The following is a 4,291-nucleotide window of genomic DNA, read 5'->3' as shown; positions in this document are numbered from 1 at the left end:
CGTCAGATCCTGCCTCCTGGGTGTCGACTTTGCTCGGTCACAGCCGTGTGTGTCTCCCTGGAGCTCAGGCTTCTCCTTCCTCATACACAGGCTTGAATGGGACCTATGTGCCTCCCCAGCTCTGCCTGCCTGAGGGCGTCAGCGCAGCACTGACCCGGGGTGGAGCGTCCCTCAGACCCCACCTTCCCGGCTCCCAGCATATTAAGACTCCAGCCTAATCCCGGAGGACACCTGGGGTCCCATGGGCACTCTGACAGCCCAGGGATCCACTTAGCCCATCGAGCCATGCAGTTATCTTTCCATCCTAAAATATGACAATTGACTTTCAAATGAACTCAAAAAATGAAAGGTAGTGAGTGCAGCAGGGCAGAGCCCTTGGGATTAGCTTATTTGGGTTTATCTTGGTCCAAATGTGAACCTGAAGGCCTGGGTAAGAGCCAGCAAGCTGGAGGGCAGTAGTGGAGTGCTGCTTGCTACCTGCAGACACTCTGGCTGGAGTAGGGACCAGTCCAGTCCTGAGAATGAGCTTCACGGACTGTGCTGAGGCCAATGCTCCGCCAGACTCTTCCAGAAAGAAAGTGAGCCTCACAGCTCTGAGGCAGCAGGAAGTCCAGCCTCTGTTTGGGTCCCGATGCCCTGTTTGTAAGGCTGTGTGCAGCAGCGGACAGCCCTTTGGGGAGTTAACTCTCCAGGCCTGAGGACTGCCCCTGTTGATTTAGGGTGGACAGGACTGAGTGCATTTTGGAGAATGAATGATTGATGTTTGAGCAAGAAGAGAGGCGAAAATACAGAAAGCAGTTTCTCCTTGGTGTTCATTTTAAGTAAGGAGTGGACATCTGCTCACCTAGGAATGGTGAGTGTTTGGGGCAGTAACTGGTCCTACAAGAGCATCAGTGACTTGATAGAATATCATCTGCCCCTAAACTGAGCACATGAAAGTGGTGGATTATTCCACCTGCTATCTGCAGACACTATGAGCTCGTCCTCATAATAATCTCTTAATCTGCTTGTTTTGAGAATCCTCTCATCATCCTCTCTTACCCCCACACCTCTCTACAGAGTTGCTGCCTTGTCGTACCCTCTCCTCTTTGCTCTATTTTCTTTTGGAACCACATACCCCTTGTGTCACAAAGTAAAGCCATGGAGTTTTCAGGAGAAAAAGGAGTTAGGGGGTCAGTGAAAGAGAGGCTGACTCTCAATGGTAACTAGATCCAGTGACTATGACACTGGACTCAAATATAAGCAGGAAGCTGCACTGTCCAAGAGCTGGAGAGGGAAATCTTGAGCAATTCTTTTCACTCCTTTGCTGTGACTCTCCCAGATCGCACCAAATAATGGTTATAATGGCTTAGGAAGAAAAGTGTGGGTTTTCCACTAGCTTGTACAGACAGACAACCCTCTACAAAAATTGGACATACATTTTCCTTCTTTTATAAAAGAACATTTACTGAAAGTGAGACAGAATTTGAAGGAGTAAAGTCTTCTGTGACATAAAGCCATTTTTTTTAATAGATTCATGTCTAAGCTGGATGAGAGGGTGAAAGAACAAGTGAGGAGGCCCCATGTGGGCAGCGAGATGATAGAAACAAACTCAACAGCAGTCACCTCCACCCTGCTGGCCTCCCTGACTGCCCGCTTGGGTTGCATTTGTAGCAGCTTGCTAAGGACCAATTTTAAGGCCATTTGCCTCATTATTGATGTGAAAAATGCCTTTCTGGATTTAAGTTTCTTTTGCTGTATTTCTTTTACAGCAGTCTTGGCTGAGGTTTCCATGAAGATAAGTCCATGCTCTCATGCAAAACCTTCACCTTCTTCTTTTTTTACCTGGCTTCTTGATTAGAAATCACTTCTCTTTCCTATCAGCATAATGACCATGTTGGAATTGGAATGCTGGCAGGCATCTCCTGGGCATTTTTTTTCTTTCTCCTAGTTTGCTCACCAATAAATGCAGAATTTTTCCTTTTCATAGCTCAGAGCTGTAGGTATTCTCCCCAACACACAAGCACCCAGAGACTAGTGCAAACCCAACAAAGCAAACAGACGGTGCATCACCATGTTCACTTCCTAAAAGTGGGGAGACCGAGGTCAGCAAGAGGAAACAGGACCCAGGCTCCTGACTGGGGCTGGAGTCGTCACCAGGGGCACAGTGCTGACAGGGGGCATATCCTACCTCCTCCATGGGGACCGTTCAGAGGCAGGTTTAGGAAAGGATCTGAAGCTCTGGGCCTGCAGCTCACCTGGGGACAGAGCACAATGGTTTCAAGCCAGCCAGATAGCCACAAGTTAACCCTGGTTCCCAGAGTCCATCCAAGTAGGAGGGAATGTGGAGAACAAAGCACTGACAATGGAGGGTGTGGAAGAGCCAGGTACCCACAGACTGACACGCCTAGGGACTGAGGTCACCTTTCTTTTCACAGAAAATACAGCCTGGCACGCTAGTGTGTCAAGTTCAGGAGTGCAGACCCTTTCTGACCTGGCCCATTTCAACCCTGGGCTAAGGCTGGAAGGCATCTTCGAACCAGGTTGTCGAGTGATTGACTGTACCTCTCCTTGTGTTATCATAAGCTTGGTAAAGAGCATGCTACCTCTCTGTAATATGACCTTGTGATGGAGGGAAGGGAATCTGGCCCTGCCGTATCCCATATCTGCAGTTTTATCTGTTTCCTGACAATAGTTATCATTTGAGCACCGAACTCAATGCCAAGAGTAAGGCCATGCACAGGCTGAAGCCTCTAGTCTGGCAATTGTCATAACAGGCACAATTTACCAACATCTGTGTGGCCAGTGATTACATGTTTGAAAAGATGGTCCTAAGCCATGACTCGGCCGCTAAGTGCCAGGGCACACGGCTCCCCCCTCACCCCTGAGCTGTCCTCCCTCACACGTCCATCTCTGCCTGCAGCTGAAATGTTTGAGGAGTACATAGTGACATATGGACATCACACACACACACACACACACACGTGGTTCCTTTCTGGGGAGCAGATCAAGGCACAACTCTGAGACTTGGAGCACAAGCTTTTTCACACAGTGATTTTACAGGATGAGGTGGTGTCATTAGTCATCCTCGTTGAGATATGAAAGAGATTAAACTAGCAAGCAGATATATGAAGACATTATTACCATCAAGAAAGATGAGTCTATAATGAAACATGTCCTTTGGACCTAGAGTCCAAGTGCTGAGACCCTCCCCTACCCAGGAGACAACATTTCACATTCAGGAGGCAGCAGAAAATGACGAGAAATGACAGCAGGAGAACCAGGATCCTAACACAATATCCGTCCACAGACTGAGAGAGCTGAGTAGTGTCTGGGGGGCTTGTTGATGAAGCCAGGTATCACCAGACACTTAAAAAAGTTATATTAAAACCTTTTGTAAAACTTGAGCAGGAGAGAGGCCAGACCAAGCAAAGGTAATGAGGGAGCTGAGGGCTGAGAAATAGAAAAGGAGCCTTCACACCCTGTAAGCATGACTGAGAAATGGTCCTCACTGACAAGCTCTATCCTGAGTCATTTCTGATTCTAAATGTTCACTTGCTATGCCAAGACACAAAGAGGGAGCTTTGACGGCCTAGAGGGAAAGGAGTTATGCTGACAGCCCAAAGGCAGGTGGTTCAAATCCACTAACTGTGCCACAGGGAAACATAGTGACCACCCATGTGATTGACAAAAGCAGCAGGAGGAACAGATCTGAGTTGGTTCTCACTGTACAGCACATCATAACAACATGCCAAGACACAAGGCGCTGGACAAGGAACTTCAGGTCCGCAAATGTTGGAAGGAGAGAAGGGCTTTCTTCCACAGCAACAGAGAGAAAAAGCCCAAATTGGAATTTCTAGCCTCCTAAGCCATGAAAAAATAAACTTGTGTTTATTAAAACTATTCCCTGATGGTGCCATTGTTACAGCAGCACTATACAACTAAGACAGATACAACATGACCAAGGTGATGCAAAAAAGACACACAGGACATTGCATGTTCTCTGCTCCAGCTTCCAATTAAGTTTTAACACTTAAAAACTATTAAAAGACAAACCCAAATTATGTAAGGAAAAATCAGAGAGACAGCCAGAGAATGAAAAGATGGTCTCGTGGGAAAAGTGCACACTTCACAGAGTAGGAAGAGAGAACTGAAAAGCTACATTTCTAGTGCATATGTGTGAGCCCTGGGCTCAGGGACTTGGAACATGTGTGAACTGCCAATGACAACAAAAAATCTTATATGAATGGTGCATTCATTTTTGGCAGAACAGAGGTAACAGCAGTGGTTAAAACTATAAGCATAAATGCAG

The 4,291-nt window shown here is 47.0% G+C and overlaps 1 pseudogene; it reads right to left on the bottom strand.

The window, feature by feature from the left end:
- Positions 1 to 1,591: 1,591 nt before the first annotated feature.
- Positions 1,592 to 2,819, bottom strand: LOC102876809 (annotated as a pseudogene).
- Between the last annotated feature and the right edge of the window lie 1,472 nt (positions 2,820 to 4,291).

The sequence above is a fragment of the Elephantulus edwardii genome, unplaced genomic scaffold (assembly GCF_000299155.1).
Source record: "Elephantulus edwardii isolate Elephantulus edwardi_28Jun2011 unplaced genomic scaffold, EleEdw1.0 scaffold00027, whole genome shotgun sequence".
Taxonomy (NCBI): Eukaryota; Metazoa; Chordata; class Mammalia; order Macroscelidea; family Macroscelididae; genus Elephantulus; species Elephantulus edwardii.
This window is presented reverse-complemented; position numbering and strand designations above follow the sequence as displayed.